Raw genomic sequence first — 18,421 nt, forward strand, 5'->3', positions numbered from 1 at the left:
CTTCTTCTCCTGAGACACCATGCTCTCCCTGCCATTTCCATTCAGATCTCCATTGGTTCCTCCACTTCATTCTGGCTAGATCCGTGGCATCCGTTGGGTATCCTTATCAATCTTTTCACTCCCCGCTCTGTCTATGAGACCCGCATTCCCAAATCTACCCGCCTCTCGCATTTCATCTCTAATGGTTCTTGGGTCCCTTCTCCTCATCATAGTCTCATGCTAGTTTGGAACTCTCTTCCCCCTATCCTCTCCCTTCCCCATGATAGAGTTATTTGGCTGCCATCCACTTCCAAAATATACACTACCCCCTCTGCTTGGAGCCTTTTCCATTCTCCCTCCCCTCCCCCCATTTGGCCCCCCTTGGTTTGGTTCAAAGGTCATAACCCCACCCTAAACACTGCCCTCCCAACTCAGTCTTTCCTTGTTTCGCGCCATATCCCTGTGAACACAAATTGCATTCTTTGCTGGATTAGCACTGAGGACATCGAGCATTTGTTTTTTTCTTGCCCCTTCTCTAGTGCTCTTTGGAGAAAAGCCCTTACCTTCATCTGGCCCCGCTCTCGTCGCTCTTTTGGGTTTGCCCGGGACTGGTCTTTGGGTTTTGAGTAATTTTTCAGGTACCTCTATATGTGACCGAATTGGCAGGCTTGTCTTTGGTGCTTCAGTCCATCATCTATGGTGGGAGCGAAATCTCCGGCGCTGGACTTCTAAATCCCACTCTATAGATACTATTTGGAATGCTATTTACTTTGATGTATCCTCTAAAATCTCAGCTAATCCCTCCCCCCCGGTAGTTAACTCCCCAAGGAACAGACTCATTGTTGTTGCCTGGGGGCTTAACTGCCAAATCCATTCTCCTCCTTGATCCTTTTCCATAGGATCCTTCTTTGTATTTGTTGTTTTGTCTTTAATTGATTATTTATTCATCCAAAATATATATATATATATATATATAGTTTTCAAGTTCTCCTCATGGTAGGGAATGTTGTAATGTGGTAAATATATAGTATCAATGGTAAATATAGTCCAATGGCGAGGAGTTATGGTATAGATGGGATTTAATAAAAAGCAAAATACGGACGAGGAGGGAGAGGCATAGGTTCAACTATGGATAATCAAGAATAATAAAAAAGCAAAATATGTGTAGTACCAAAGGTGGGTAGAAAAAAAATTGTTAGAAACAATAGTAGTCAATGGAGTAGAATCTTGCTAACAATAGTAGTCAATGGAGTAGAATCTTGTTAACAATAGTAGTCAATGGAGTAGAAATCTAGCTGATGCTAAATTCAGGTCTGAAATGTTGAAAAAATCTTTGAAGAAACAGAGTAGGTACAAGTCTTTATGGAAAAAAAAACTTGCAGAAAATTTATTCCACCCACGAAATAGGGAAACAGTTGTCCAGAGATTCGCATAAAACATTGTATAGCATCGTAGGTTATAAACTAGTAGTTGAGATGCAAACACAACCATATAGGTAAATCGCAGCCCTTATTATAGAAAAAAGAAACAGCTGCCCAGGGATTAAATACTAGGAAGATCGAACCTTAGAGAAGACCCAAAGAAAAGCTTGTGTAGGAACCATCATGTAAAGGATTGCAAACTGAAACATACAGCCAATCTTCATCTGGATTCCTTGGGTTGTTAGCATGGTAGAAGATCTTGCTCTCGAGAGAGATCTCGCCACCTTGAAAAAGAGAGATCTCGACCATCTCGGTGAGATTTCGGTAGAGATATACAACTTTTTGGCGTCAACTCGGTGGCCTCTCTGGGTGGGTTTTAGGGTCCCAATTGAGTTGAAACTTGGTATTTAGCTTATTTAAGACCTTTAGAATACGTTGGTGGCCTTGGATTTGTTAGAACAACCCTATGTATGATTTCTAAGTCTACACATAGTGTGAAACCGAAATATAGTAGGATTAGGGAATGCAATGTTATACAACATGTAATATAGAACCTTTAAGGAAAATAAATGAAAAGTAAGTATATCAAATGCATCAACTAACTTAAATGTTATCAAAATTCCATCCATATGAGTATCAAAGCTCAATTTTCAAGAATAAAATAATTATACAATCATTAGAAGTTCTATATAAGTCATTAAATCATAAATTCATAAGACAAGTAAAGAATGATTGATCTTCCTTGTTGTAGATGTGCTAAGAGTAGTTGCAAGTGAAAATTCAGCCAAAATCCACAAAAAAAGGTGAAAATTAAGAGTTCTAGCGAGATCCAGGGTGAGATATAGCGAGATATAGCGAGATATGGTGGGATATGACGAGATATGGCGAGATATGGCGAGATCTCGAGCGAGATATCCCAACTTGCTGCTCTCGCCCTCCATCTCGTCTCGCCAAGCTGAAAAAATGAGATATCTCGCGAGATCTCCCACCATGGTTGTTAGTAGCATGGATAGGTATTATTTGAGTCCTTCATAAGTCATCAAACAAGAGAACCATATAAACCAGTAGCCATACCAAATAAATCTTCAGAAACCAGCAAAAGATCCCCTGATCTGTAGTATAAACTCATGAACTAGCAGCCCAAAACTTGAAGAAGAATCATAAAATAAATTCTAGAATGCATAACAGAATAGGGTAGAACAAAAAACTGATCTAAGTAGCACATTATCTACAACAGCTCTGCAACACATAATTGAATAGGTGTTTGCCGAGCAAAACAGATCTGCAGAAGGACGTAAAACTGTAGAAAATAATAGATCAAAGTAATCAATCAAATTATGAGATAAGTAAGAGGTAAGTAATAGAATAGATCAATTTATATATTCATCTGATCTAACTATAAAATAAATACAGCAGTAGGTGGTTGTGCACCAAAGAGAGGAACATTGAAAGAGAACTTCAGAAGAGAATACTTGAGAACAACACTGTTTTGATTAAAAAAGCTCTAATACCATGTTAGAAAATAAACTTTAATCAACCAAAACAGTGCAATAACAAGAAGAATTAAGAAGAAGAAAAAAGAATAAGAGAAGAGAAGAAGAAAGAAGAAGAATTGATAGGAATCACATAAGCCTATGATTCTAGCTTAGTACTCCTAGAATCGCAGCCTCTTATATATAGATATTAATAGTCTAGATTATAATTTGAGAAGCAAGCCATCTTGCCCTCTAAAAAAGGAAATAAAAAGTAAAACTTATGGACATAATTTTCTAGTAAAACTAACTCCTAAAATCAGTCTAAAATAGAAAGTACTGAAAAGGGAAAGTTCTGAAATTAGTAACTAATAGAAAATGTAAACTATGCTTTCTAGAAACTACCAAAACTTGTGTAGCAAGATTCCTACACTAGAAAGAGTAGCATATCTAAAAAGGAAACAAGGAATAATGGCATAACACTGCTCACGTTACTGTTCATGTGAACAGTAACAACCCAAACTTCAACAGTTAACATATTGCTGAGATAGGTTAGCTTGTCTTTAAACCAGTTGATACTCCTATGATCCCTCCAGAAATTTGGCACTGCTGATGGTGAAGATTTTGATGATGTGCATGATGTATTTACATGGAAACTGATTTATTTGACAGTTACTTGGCTTGAGATATCATTTTCAGTTGGGTTATAGTCAATTTACAGTCATCTAAAAACAACCAATGGGATCTCATTTCAGCTTGTCAAACCTTGAAGTATCTGAAGAGGGTTCCAAGAAAGGAGCTCATTTATTGATCTCATCAGAATATTTATCTGGTTGGGTAGTCTGATGCTGAGTAGACCAGGTCTGATGCCGACAAGAGATGTAAGAGATGTTGTATATTTAATGGCAATAATCTAGTCACGTGGTGCAGCAAAAAGCAGACCGCTAAGCATAATGCTAGTATCGATGCCAAACACCACTGCTAAGTTTCCCTCTTCAAAAGTAGAGGTTTTCCCATTCCCACATCCTATAAAGATGTATTGTGACAAACAAGTTGCTATCTACATGCCAGCAACCTTGCGTTAAATGAGAGAACAAAGCATATCGACATTGACAGTCATCTTTTGTGGTTTTGTGAAGAAGCTGATTGTCACACCTATTTTTCCTCTGCTGATCAGCTTGGTGATAAGTTTACCATGTCCCTGTTTGGCCTGCTTTCTAGAAGAATTTGTTTCAAGCTGAGCTTGAATGACCTATATGCTCCAGTTTGAAAGGGAAGTGTTGAAGTTACCTTACATAAGTTCTAAGGGCTTCATAATTCAAAAACTGTGGGTTACATATATGGTGCCTGCATGTGTGGTCACATGACTTGTACATGTGGGATTGATTTTCAGTTAGTCTTCTAAAGTAGGTTGCTTTTTACTAATATATATTGGAAAGAGGAAAGCTTGAGAAGCAGCGACTTCCTCTGATCCTGTTCAGTCTTTTACTTTATATTTTTGTTGGTATATTAGGTCTGATATTGTCACAGAAATAACTGGAACATTAGTAATTTTTGGAAAATTAATTTTTACAGTATTGGTCTAGCACTATGGTAGATAACCCTTTTCAATGAGTATAAATCAGCAATAAGCCTATAACAATTCCCAATTTCCTCATCATATCAGGGAAACATAGTATGCAAAACGAATAGCTAACTTCTATGCAATTGTTTTGTATGTGGCTTCTACTATGATGATAGGAATTACCCTTCCACTCAAAGGAATTATCCATTGGATGGTGTTATTTGGATAGCAGGGATAAGAAAAGAAAGGACATTCACATTCCATTTCATCATAAATCAATTAACTCCTAATATAGAATCAGTTTGAAGTTTTCAAATGGAAAAGAGTTCTTGCCAGTGCAAACCATAATTATTGTGCAAGTGAGCAGTACCTGATACGGCCATCATGTGTCAAGTAAATATGGAATTCATTTCTAAGTCGATCAACCTGTTCAGGGTTTAAACCACTGTACCAGAACATCCCAACCTGCAGTATTATAAAACTACATGTTAAAATAGGAAGGATGCCCTCCACTAATCTTTATATTTAGGGTGGGTGGGAGAAAAATATAAAAATTTACTACAAATGTCGAAGTCCAGAAACTGGACCTGGTTGGTTATATGCTCCCAAGCACAAGCAGATCCCAAATTTTCAAGATTATCACGTAGAGCAGCACGCATTTTCATAATGCGATCTAACATGACCTGGAAAAGACAGAGGAACTAAAGCCACACAGAACCTTGTAGCATCATTTAGGACCCATTTGTCCAGACTCAAAACTTGCACTTAAAAAAATAGGTACAAAAATGTCAGAGAAGCCAGTAGCACGCAGAAAAAAAGTTCTTTTTTTCTTCTTCTGCCCTTTTTTTTTTTTTTTTTTGGGGGGAAGCGGGGCATAAACTACCATTAGAGGCTGTTAAGAGTAGTTTCCATGCTGCAGGCTATATGGACAAATTGGTCACTATAAAAAGCATACATACCAAAATGCATTTATAAAGGACAGAGAAGTTGAATTTTGGAAGTGGGATATTGACAATGAGTAGTAAGAGGTGAAACAATTACCTTCACCTCTTTAGCCCAGAGACTCTTTAAGCTTGGATCACCTAAGATGGTGGAGACCAGTAAAGCTCCATGAACAGGTGGGCTGCTGTACATTGCTCCAGCAATCTGCTGCAGCTGGCTTTCGACTGCTGCTGCTTGATTTTTATCCACACAAAGTAGACTACATTAAAATAAAATGGGAAAGAAATTAGAAAACGAATTGACAAGTTTATAAAATTACAAGACAACCGCACTGCAGTGACTGGTGGTGCTCTAATCTGCCTTCATGTAGATGACCTAAACTAGTAGGTAGTCGTAACTTGCAATCTGGACATTTTCTTTTAATCAATTGCTGCCATATTTCTGACCATTAAAAGGGTTGCTGGCTGTTAGTGGCTTTGTAAATTGTATTGACACATTAGTATAGACCACAAAGCCAGAAGATCTTCATGTGGTGCAGTTACTGATCCCTTTTGTACTCATGGGCTTCTAAATCAAAGGCGATCCAGCCATTTGACCTTCAATGGGCCTACAAGAATGGTCTTAAATTCCCACAGCTGCCATACACCAGTTTATGAAACTTAATAGTCAATATATGATGAAAGTATGATATTCTAAGCTCATACACAAGTATCGCTTACTGTGTGTCTTACAGCTTAAAAGGGAAGACATTGCTGCCGTGCAAAGTTACTGCCTGCCGACTCTGAAATAAGAAGGAAAAAAAAATACCATCCAAGTTGATGCCAATGGCTCTCATTGGCCCAAGGGACTAGTGTGATAACCCTCAGGATCCTAACCTGAAAAACCCTAATTGCAGGTCCGAGGACCCGAGCATCTAGTGGGAAGAAGTTGTGGGCCATCTGAATTGAAGCCCATGGTTTGGCATCATAACCCATGGACCTGGATGATGAAGAAGGTAGCACCCCTGCTTTGTTGGAAACCGGGAGAAGATCCAACAAGAATCCAGATGATTTTGGCAGGTGGATTTCCAGCTCATGCGTAATAGAGTTGGGAGATGCCACTAAACCAGGTAAGAGCCCTTAGAATGCTCCTTAGGCTTGCACCAGTGTTTTGAACCAACTGGGGAGCAAACCACCTTTGTATTGTAGAGTACCAGGTGGCGGTCACTCTAGGAGGTCGATTGACCAATCAATCGCTACCCTAGCTGGTCGATTGAACCTGTATAGGCAAAATTGTCTTTTTTGCCCTCGATACTCTTTTTAAGCTCTCTAAACCCTATTTTTTGTATTATTTTATTACAAAGGCAGCTGTGGACTTTAGAGAAGTTAGAGAGCACGTGGGAGTGAGAAGAAGACCTCTTCTTGCGGAGATTTTCATGCATCATCATCGATTTTTAGATCTTGAAGTTAAATAGACTAACATACTCTCTTCCCCTTGATTATTTTATAGTTTTAAGAGTTGGGTTTCTTGAGAAACCTCTGCTAGAAGAAGATTTGATGGGGAAATAATTAATTACCATTGACCTTGATCATATTAGGCTATGAGAATAGATCTTGAATCTATTTTAATGGCGTATTCTTTCAGAGAAGGATCTCAGAGTCCAGATATGAATTTTAGATCAGAACTTCTTGTTTTTGAAGTTTGGGATGTTTGATCAGTGATTCAGAGTCATGACTTTTGCCTAGGCTCCCGAAACCTATTTGAAATGGGAAATAAGAGGTATGAAATTCGGGTTTGGAAAACTGCCAGAGAGACCTGGTGGTTGCTACAAGCGGTTGGTTGGCTGAATCAGCCGGCCCTATTTTTGAAGTGTGATTTGGTTAGATTGATTCTAAAACATGAATGTAATTATATGAACTTGTTTATAGGACCTACTGAGATCTATTAAGGTATTGGTTTTGGTGAAACCAACTCATATAGAAGGTTTTATAGATTAGTCAGATAAGGGAACAATAGCATTTATACTTGATCGTTTGATATGCTATCTTCTTTGTTAATCCAAGCATGTTCACATAACTACTGTTTAAGCATGTTTACTTCGTGTATATGAATCATGATTACTTACTATTGTTCTTTCATTAGTCATCTGATATGGAATGTTGGAATGTGACTTTGACTTGGGGAAAACATGGGTTTGTAAACCTAACATCATACATCAAGGGTTGTGGTCAAGATCCATTGCCGTTGGTGCTTTTCGTGCCTCATATAGCTTCTGTTTTTGCATGTTAGGATGTCTAGATGCATGGTTAGGCTACCCATGTACATGCTACTATCCCTTCGTCATGAGAATTGAAGCTAAGTGGCCCGTGATAGCAGTCATGGTGGGAGATCTCGCGAGATATCTCATTTTTCACATAAGCGAGACAAGATGGAGGTCGAGAGCAGAGAGTTCGGATATCTTGCTATATATCGCCCTAGATCTCGCTGGAACTCTCAATTGTTGCCTTTTTTTGAGGATTTCGACTGGATTTTCATGTGTAACTACTCTTAGCACATCTACAACATTGAAGGAAGATCAATCATTCTCTGCTTGTCTTATAAACTTATGATTTGATGACTTATATAGAACTTCTAATGGTTGTATAATTTTATTATTCTATTCTTGAAAATTAAGATTGTGATATTCATATGGATGGAATTTTGATAACATTTAGGTTACTTGATGCATTTGATACACTTGTTTTTCATTTATATGCCTTAAAGGTTCTATATTACATTTTGTATAACCTCGCATTCCCTAATCCTACAAAATTTCAGTTTCACACTATGGGTAGACTTATAAATCATACATAGGGTTGTTTTCTGACAAATCCAAGGTCACCAATGTGTTCAAAAGATCTTAAATAAGCTAAATACCAAGTTTCAACCCAATTGGGACCCTAAAATCCACCGAGATGGGCCACCAAGTTGACGCCAAAAAATTGTATATCTCCACTGAGATCTCGCTGAGATGGTCGAGATCTCAGTTTTTCAAGGAGGCGAGATCTCGCTCGAGAGTGAGATCTTCTACCATGATAGTAGTAGAGCGCTGGTGGGCGTCCAATAGTCGGTAATCGTCCCATGAGGAGACCAAAGCCTATTAGTGTATCATTCATATGTTGAGGGTTGAGCTCATGGGCGTCCAACAATCAGTAACTATCATGTGAGGAGGCATGAGAAGCATTCACCTTATCATATGTGGATGACCATAGAGGTTCAAAGTGCTAAATCCAACATTCAGTACACCTCCTGTGAGGAATTAGCTAACTCCTAGATGGATAAGGATACTGGACCAAAAGGGAACTAGGGATGAGGAAAAGTATTTGGACCACATGTAGTATGTTACCTTTATGACCTAACATTCGGTTAGAATATCCCCGACACGCGCTAGACTCATACCAATGGTTGGGGTGAGAGAGTGTGGCCTTATATCCCTTAACCACGGTCAGATTGGACTTGTATCCCATACCTCAGTTGTGACACCCAAAAGTCGGTTGGATACCGTGAGGGGTCTGTGTGAGACTACCTAGAGGAGGTTGACGTTCATCTTAATGCGTGTCTGCCTAGGTAGAGAATGTCATGGTTAGCTTACTAACTACATACCTAGAATGTCACTGCATTCATTATATATCTACATTTCATACTATCCTGGTATATGTAGAATTTTTTACCTTATTTGAGTTCTGTGGAACTCACCCTTGTGGATTCTTTGTTTTCTTTAGATTACTTTGTAGGTCATGGGGGAACCTTTTTCTCGGAGAGTTTGATGCCAGTGGAATAGTGCGATGAACGAACAAGACAGGACTCTGAGGCACACAGAGACTCGTGCCCTTGTTTGGACTAATCCTACGGAGTCCAACCCTTTCGAGCATCGAAAGATTACTGTCGAGAGTGTGGTGGCACTAATTGGGTTGATGTATACACTTGTCTGCTTTATTAGGCGATACCGAAATGTATGAACTTAATGAAATAGATTCTAAACCTTAGTTGGATCATTCTTTGCCTTCCACTTACAAATTTCCTTTGAGATTTATTTGGGATTTTGAAATTTATTACTTTTATAAATTAATGGATTTATTGCTCTTTTCTCTTGATTATGGTTTTGTGTGCATTACTAATTACTGTGGCTATAATCTAATCTGGTGACTGTGGATCACATCCACAGGTAGTCGGGGTGGATCCGACACCATCGAGTGGGGGGTGACAATAAATGACCAAGCAATGATCTCTGCCTAATTATATAAAAGCAAAGCCATTCCATGCTTTTGCTCGAGATGTGTAGTTCTAAAGATGTTCAGCACTAATCCAATTCATAACAACAAAGGCATTATTCCGTAGATCACCACTTGCAGGAGACTACATGAGTAATACGGGAGTAAGGGGAAATCACTATGCTCATTTATTTGAATTTATTTTATTTTTTGGTGAGGATAGAGACCAGAGTGCAGAAATGACCAACTTATGCATTAGCACGACCACCCATGTTTTATTTACGTGTAGTTCTAGGGAATTGAGCACTTGTAACTATTAAGTTGCTTAGTAAAAGGAAATAAAGAATTAGCAGTGCTCTACAAACCTGAGACATCCCACTCGTTGTCCATATAAGCCCATTGTCTTCGCCAAATGACTGAGCGCAGCCAATCAAATGGCCATCATCCAGAAAGATCTGAATTGCCTGCGCATCTTTTTTGAGGTCCCCACTAGCAAAACCTTGATAAGCCATGTCAAAGAAGGGGAAGTGATTCTTCACCTGAACAAATATCAGGGTTGAAATCGTAGCAGTTGAGAAGATTCAGAAAGGTCTTAGAATATTTCTAGCAACCGACCTTGAATAGATATGATATTTCTCGCCACTGTTCATCAGTAGGATCAATGCCAGTTGGATTATGTGCGCAAGGATGAAGTAGGAAAAAAGAATGATTTGGTGCATTCTACATAAACCATTAAACAGAAGATAAATGAAACATGATTAGAAGATTCTGCATATAAGGAAAATATAAGAATATGGGTGTGTTCCCCCTTCAAGCCCATATAATGTGCTCTATGAAGCTTCAAGCTTCCTCACCCATCTGCTCCAGTCTTACGCATGACACAATGTCTTATATGCTTGATAGTGTATTTGTATGAAGATGCAGGGTTGTCACACATTGAGTAAAGTGAGTTGCTACTCATTCTCAGGAAAATGGGGGATGTTTTATAATCGAACATAATATAAAATGAAAAAAAAATAGTAACTCCATATACAGGCAAGGATGGCAATGGAAGGATCTACAAATATGGAACAAGTAGAATTGGACTGAAAAGAAATAAGCCCATGGCTCAGAACAAGTCCCCTTTTTGCAGGGTATCAGTATGGAAAATAGTTAACCCTTCGGCACAAAGTTTTCTTGCTGGAAGCCCAACCTTTTTATCATTGCCCTGGGCATTGGGCCTCCAGACCAAGATCATGAACAGCGAACTAAAGAGAGTAAATTATAAGAATATAGAGAATTATGAGGAAAAAAAATTCACAGAAAAGCAATGCTTTTAAATGTTGTCAGATTGTTCTTACAATAAATAAAGTAAATATTTTCAACTTCCATAATAAACAGATCAGTATGAGCCCTGCCAAATTCACTTCTTGTTTGCAGACCTAATTGAATGTGAATGCTAAACCAAGGTTGGGAGAGGGAACATATCATATTGCAGCATCATGTTTCTTATCTTATAGCATTGAAAAGCAAAGTTTTACCTATCCCCCCCCCCTCCAAAAAAAAAAAAAAAAGAAGAAGAAAAAGAAAAAGTAAAAAGCCAGAAAGGTTCTCAAACTGATATGCCTCATATCTTCACCCTGCCCTCTTAAAGTAGGAGTACCAACCACATCACTACAATTACGCTAACTATGTCCTTTCTGATGCATAATCTGCCAACTCAAAATTTTCATTGTGAAATTTGAAATGTTGGCCCTGGTCATCTGCACTGTGAACTAAGGTGAAGCGACAGGTAAAACACAATTATCAATAATATCTATTTTCATGATTCGCTAAAAGGCTTCATTAGGATCAAGGTTTCTGTCTTTTTTGCGTAAAAGAGGTTCAGTTCTTCAATTTCAAGCTTTGACCTCATTCCCACAAGACTACTGGTGTTCAAACATCCTCTCATATAAACCTTGATATTAGATGGGTGAGGAGGCTTGAATCGATGCACTCGTCAAGGAATGCATATTAGTTATTGCAAATTTCATCCACTGGCTCTTAATCCAATCAAATTCATATACCTTGACATCATCCATGAGTGCCACAAAGTGTAAGCCCTTAGATGTGGGGTTATAGTACTGGAAGGTCCTTTGGGGAACTTGAGCATCTCTCCATATGTTATGGTGACTGGGAATGCAAGTGACCACATTTTAATCATTATAGGGAAATATCAAATCTTAAGTTCCCAGGTGCTAATAGAGTTCATGAAACTCCAGACTTTAAAGCAAGAGAAAATGTTGAAAGGTTGTAGATTAGAGATTACTTGGACCAAGTTGGAATAGGTAGATGAATCCGTGATTCAGGTTGGAATCTCCTTTGGAACTCTGCAAATAGACGGCAAGCACCAGTGCCAGAAATAGCTTGGATACCTGCAAAGTTTCCCTCTGTTACTACATTCGAATTCTCCCCCTAAGCAAGCTTCACGCTCTCCAAAACTAGTTTCAGACTGCTTTGCCTTGAAGGTGACTCCCTGCCAACATCACTGGAAATTGAAGCTTTGACAACCTTAAGGTTGAAGAAACATAGTAACAGTTTCTTAATTCAACAACACCAAAAGTATATTTTTCCTACAAGTCATTATCAGATTAGAAGAAAAAAATCACTAAAAGGAGAGGGTTATGTTGTTTTCCCAAAACGTGATCGAAGTTTTGTCAGTTAAACATTAAAACTGAAGCAGAGCAAAATTTTCTTGCTATGCTTTTCATTGTTTCTGATTATTTCATATTTCTACCAATGCAATTAGATCCAATTACAATCCCTGCTACTTTAACAATTTAATATTCACATAAAATATCTATAACAAACTCTAAGAAATCACAAACAGAAACAAAAACAAATCGAAGGAACACAAAAATTTAACGTGGTTCACACACCAACGCAGTGTGCTACATCCATGGGCAAAAAAGAACCTTCACTATGTAGGAAGAAGATTACAATGACAATTCTCACCTAATTGCCAGAACAACATTGCAAAACTCTCATCCAAAACCCTAAGATGAGAGTTCCAAATTTTACAAAGACCTCATAAGAGAACATAGGGTACAAATTTAAAGAATTTTGATGCATAAATGGGTCACAACCCATTGGGTCGGTTGTATTGTACCGCCAAAACCGAGATCAATGATGAGCTCTCTACTTTCATATAAAATCAGATCATTCAAGTTGTCCACCAAAATGTCGGTGCGGGTCCATCTTTGAAGTCGCTACAATAATTCGGGTCACATATAACAACATATTTTAAAAAAAAAAAAAAAGACTACACTATATATACTTTGATCTTGTACCACATCGTAGCACGATGCAAATGTTATGTTGTGACCTTAATTTTTGTACCCGACTTCAAAGATGAACCCACACTGATATATTTTGGTGGGCGACCTGAATGACCCTATTTGAGAGACCTGTGATATTGGCCCATGCTCAGAGCCCATCACTAATCTCAGTTTACTCAAAATACAACTTGACCAGTGGATCGACCTATTGACTCAATTAAAATCTATATTTGTACCCTACGTTCTTTGAAGTCAAATTTTGAGATTTGGATTTTCCCCTTAACGGGTTTGGGTGAGAGCTAATGCTAGATTCTTTTCTTCTTCTATATAGTGGAAAGTTCTTCATCTTTGCTCATTGACATAGCACACCGTATTGGTGTGTGAACCACGTTAAATCTCTACGTTCTTTTCATTTTATTTCTGTTTTATGTTCTTGATTTGTTGGTGGCCGTTCTAACCACAAAGTCTGGATTGGTTGATGGATTACGGATTAAACCTAAAAACTGAAGCAGAGCAAAATTTTCTTGCTATGTTTTCATTGTTTTTGATTATTTATTATTTTCGACCAATACAATTAAATCCAATTACAAACCCTGCTACTTTAACAATTTAATATTTGCATAAAATATGTTATAACAAACTCCAAGAAATCATAAACAAAAACGATAACAAATTGAAGGAACACAAAAATTTAACATGGTTCACACACCAACACAGTATGTTACATCCACAGGCAAAGAAGAAGAACTTTCACCATGTAGGAAGAAGATTACAATGGAGATCTCTCAACCATTTCCAGAATAGCGTTACAAAACTCTCATAAGAACTAAGGCAAAAATCTCAAATCTCACAATGATCTCATAAGAGAGCACAGGGTATGAATTTATAGAATTCTAATGGATAAATGGGTTAACCATTGGGTCGGTCCTAATGTGCCGCAAAAACCGAGATCAGTGATGGGCTCTGTACTTCCATAAAAATCCGATCATTCAGTTTTCCACCAAAATGTCGGTGTGGGTCCATCTTCAAAGTCGCTACAAGAATTTGAGTCATATACTCACATATAACAAAATATAATCTTTATATATATATATATTTATATTATACCCTAGATTTTGTACTTTTTTAAAGCACAATACAAATGTTATGTTGTGACCCGAATTCTTATATCTGACTTCGAAGATGGACCCACAATGATATATTTTGGTTGGCGATCCAAATAACTGATTTGGTAGATCTATGATATTGGCCCAAGACTAGAGCCCATCACTAATCTCAGTTTACTCAAAATACAACCCGACCCAATGGATCGGCTTGTTTACTCAATTAAAATTTGTATATGTACCTTACAACCTACGTTCTCCCTATGAGGTTAAATTGTGAGATTTGAGATTTTCGCCTTAGGGTTTTGGTTGAGACCTTTGTAACGCTGCATTCTTTTATTCTTCTACATAGTGGAAGGTTCTTCTTCTTCGCCCGTTGACATAGCACACCGCATTGGTGTGTGAACCACGTTAAATCTTTGCGTTCTTTTCATTTTGTTTTGTTTTTTTCTTTGTGATTTGTTGGTGGCTGTTCTAATAGAAAAGCCAGTTAATTTGATGAAAATCCCTATCTTTGTTATCTAAGTGTTGAGTGCCATATGTTGTTAGCTACTTCATTTCAATGTAAGTAGCAGTTGCGTTACTAAAATATTATGTCCTTGCTTTACCTGGGTGACATTGTTTGAATATGGGCAAACTAGGACGGCATTCAAAACTCCCTGCTTTTCACATCAAGGTATATCCTTCATGGTTTCATTTCAGAAATGCTTCATAATCATCTTGGACTTCACCATTACCCCCATCAAACACCATATCTTGGTTATCCATGTATGACCAGAGAAAGAGTATGCAACAGATTATTTTTTCCCTTCTAGAATAACCTCTGTAATTTTCCCAATATGGCATTGCTCAATACCCTTGATTGACAGAAATATAAGCCTCTTTCCTCTGTCATGTAACCAGTTGATTTCTAATCAACCAAAAAGTTTGATCAGGTTTCCTTTCGCTAATTGTTCCAGAGAGACTCTGTTTCAAGATTCCAAACCTGATTCACAACTGAAAAGTAATGGCAATTAAGGACATTCCTTAATCTTTCGATGAATGACTCGACCGCTTGTTTGTCATGCTATTAATAAGAAGTGAAAGACTTGAAGAGCTATCAAGCATATGAAAGGTTGATCCATCCATCGTCATACTCCACAAATCAAATTATTGAAAATTCTCAAAAAACCATTCAGTTATCAAGAAGAAAAGGAAAAGCAAAAATAAATTAACTGACTGTGAACTGTTACAATAATTTGAAGTCATTGGATAGTTCATGTGATATTTGTTCTGATTTAAATTTTCTAAACTTCGCTGTATAAATTAAATAGGCATTCTCAAGATAACATTCAACAAATCACACCACTTGATCAATAGAAAGGGGGAAAAAGTTACATTCACATTTAAACACTAAAAGAACTCACAGAACATCAACAATAAATAACAAAATTTAAAACAATTCCCAATGGAACACTTACAAGGACTCCATACCAGCGATCCTAGCCTCTGCATCTCTAACACATTGAAGCACAACCGGATTACCCTCGTCATCACGATAAGCTCCCTAATCACAATTCACAAGTAGAGAAAATGAAACACCGATCAAAAACCTGCAAACAAGCAAATAAGAAACCATATAATTATCAAAATAAGTACTAACCACTCCGAGATTGATCTTGCTAGGGTGAGTGTCAGCGAGGAAGGTCTCTGTAATAGATAAAGTGGGATCCTTGGGAGCAGGACCAACGTTGTCCCACCATCCACCAGTTGAGCTTGACATCCATCTCTTCCCCAAAAATCTCCGCATTTCTACTTCTGAAGTTCTTCTTCTTCACTTTCTTTTCAGTTCAAACTTTGCTTTCCAATATTCACAAGATACAGAAGCAGTTCACTGTTAGCCTTTTCTGAGTCTCTGCAAATGGGGTGCGTATTGCGCACTAACTGTTGGCTTCGGTTCTACGCGTCGGACATATCGTACGAGAATTAGCTGGGCCCATAGAAGGATATATTCCCTACAAAAGAAGCTCTCAATGCTGTCGGATTGAAATTTATTGCTCCATCTGACCCACAATCATTCTATCAAACCGTGATCTGAAGCTGTCCGGATTCGTTGAATGCTGACTTGTATCTCCGCCCGTTACCGAACACAGACTTTGAAATTTTGGACTATGAAATCTTTACAGTGGGCGGTTTTCTAGCTTCTCGAATTTCAATGGGCCTAACGTTGAGATGACGGTACGGGCATCGTTCGAAATGTCTTTGATATATCGCCACGTTAGAGTGGGGTCACACGATACTTTGTTCAGACACGAGGTCGGCAATAAGTAGACAACATATCACCGAAACGTCACCAAATGTCGCCAATGTCACCGATATATCGCTTTTCTCTATTGTTTCTTGTATTTTAATCATATTTTGCTTTGATTTTCAACGTTTACGAGCGCATCTTGCTTCGTTATCCCAGACTATTACATTGTTTGTCAATCAAGTGGGATTTAATACAAATCCACTAGTTTTCCAAACTTCTAGTTTCGCTCTCATACAGGACATGTGTCGATTATAAACATTAGTTTATGTGATGTTTTAAGTCAAAATAACGCTCCTAGTGTGTTTATTAGCTTCAAGTTAGGCTGCACAACAAAATTTAGATTAAAATGACTCAAAATACCTCCTCGAAACTAAGGGTATATTTTTTCTCGATATCCCTCGAAATGTTGCCCGACATATCGTGATAAGTTGCCATGTCAGTAGTGTTGCTAGCCACCAACACAGGACACAGAGCAATTTTTCGAACCATATTCGGTATGGGTAACTATTTGGGCCTAATGTTTAGCGCCCCCCCCCCCCCCTCCCCCTCCAATTATATTTGCTTCCATTTTTGTGAACCTAAATAGACTAGTTGATTGTGTGGGACCCACCCATAAGTGGTATTTATCCACCGTAGAAGACTTAGGATCGTAAGATCGAAAAAAAAAAAAAAAAAAAAAATTCCATTCCAAACTTCGGAATATCTGCTACTCGCTTGACATTGTAACTAGGGGTGTAAATGGATAACCGAAATCCGCTTTCGAATTTGCATCCACATCCATTTAGAGGTATCCGAATCCGTCCGATAAAATTATCCGATTAAGTTACTTATTTAGATTTATTATTCTTATTTATATAAATTTTACCTATGATATGTGACTATTTTTCTAAATTTTTTACTAAAATAGCTACCAAATTTGTTAAATTTTTAAATTTCAAACCTAACCCTCAAAAATAAAAAGGTAAAGATGTAAACAGGTAGTCAAAAACTTATATTCAATCTATATTCATGTCCATTTAGAAGAATCTACTTAAGAAAATAACTATTCGATTATCATCCGAATCCGACAGAATCCTTCAGAAAACCGATAGGATATTATCCGAATCCGTCCGAATATAATAGGATGCGGATATGGATATACCATTATCGGATCCGAATCCGATCCGTTTACACCCCCAACAAATAACAAAGGAAAAAAACGGAGAAACCTAAAATATGGGCTTTTGTAATTTATTTTGGCCCATATGAACTAGGCCCAAGGATTTTCGTTGAATGCAATCCTAGCCCATTAGAAACTACCAATTGATATAACCTGTCAACCGGATCCAGTGTGCTGCAGGTCTAGTAGGCGCACACGGACTTGGGGTTTGAATGTAAAATGACCAAACTATTTATCTTTTTTTGACAATTGACAGTAGACATTTTCTTTATTGAAAAGTCATTTTTCTGTTATGAAAAAAACGAACAAAGAAAAATCATTTTTGACCGGTATATAGTCGAGCCATTTTAGTATACATATCTCTCCAACAATATTCATCCATAACTGTTGATAACAGGTGATAATTTAATATCTACAGCCGTACTTTGAGTAGTGTGAAGTGAAGAGTTTGAATTCCCTTCAAGTAAGAGACGAAATGCCACCAAACTCAATTTCAAAAAGAAAACCATACTTTGGGTAGGTATGTGCTCCCCAATTATTGATGGATTGGTCATGAGTGTTGAGATGCGTGGCTCACCCAACAGGTCTCGGTCTGGGATAATCCAATAGAATATAAGGTCTCTATTGGTCCATCAATTCAACATCAAAATCTAGGAAATTGCTTGGATGCTACGTAATTAATGAGCAGCACCTCCAGCGAATAGTCAAGATCTTGATCGTCCATTTTCGAAAAGTGTATTTTTACACTTTTGATAAATGGAAATACACTTTTCGAAAATGGACAGTCGAGATCGAAATTTCGGTCGAGATTAAGATCTCAACCGTTCGCAACACAGTATTACGGCACAACACTAAAGTCAAACCCAAAATCTGGTGGTATATTGGCATGAAACAAATGTGTTATCGGTGTTTCTGTTTTTCTTTCTTTCTTTCTTCATTTTTTATTTATTTATTTATTTATTTTTC

General features: G+C 37.7%; 1 pseudogene across 1 annotated transcript; it reads right to left on the reverse strand.

The window, feature by feature from the left end:
- Positions 1–408: 408 nt before the first annotated feature.
- Positions 409–16,208, reverse strand: LOC149008095 (aspartate aminotransferase, mitochondrial-like; annotated as a pseudogene). Its single transcript, XR_016174994.1, has 9 exons — positions 15,649–16,208; positions 15,467–15,552; positions 11,895–12,101; positions 11,653–11,758; positions 10,223–10,327; positions 9,973–10,146; positions 5,478–5,637; positions 5,024–5,119; positions 409–4,901 (listed from the first exon to the last, which is right to left on the reverse strand). The product of XR_016174994.1 is annotated as an aspartate aminotransferase, mitochondrial-like (transcript).
- Between the last annotated feature and the right edge of the window lie 2,213 nt (positions 16,209–18,421).

Source organism: Hakea prostrata, chromosome 8 (assembly GCF_041222555.1).
Source record: "Hakea prostrata isolate BN-2017 chromosome 8, UWA_Hpros_2, whole genome shotgun sequence".
NCBI lineage: Eukaryota > Viridiplantae > Streptophyta > Magnoliopsida > Proteales > Proteaceae > Hakea > Hakea prostrata.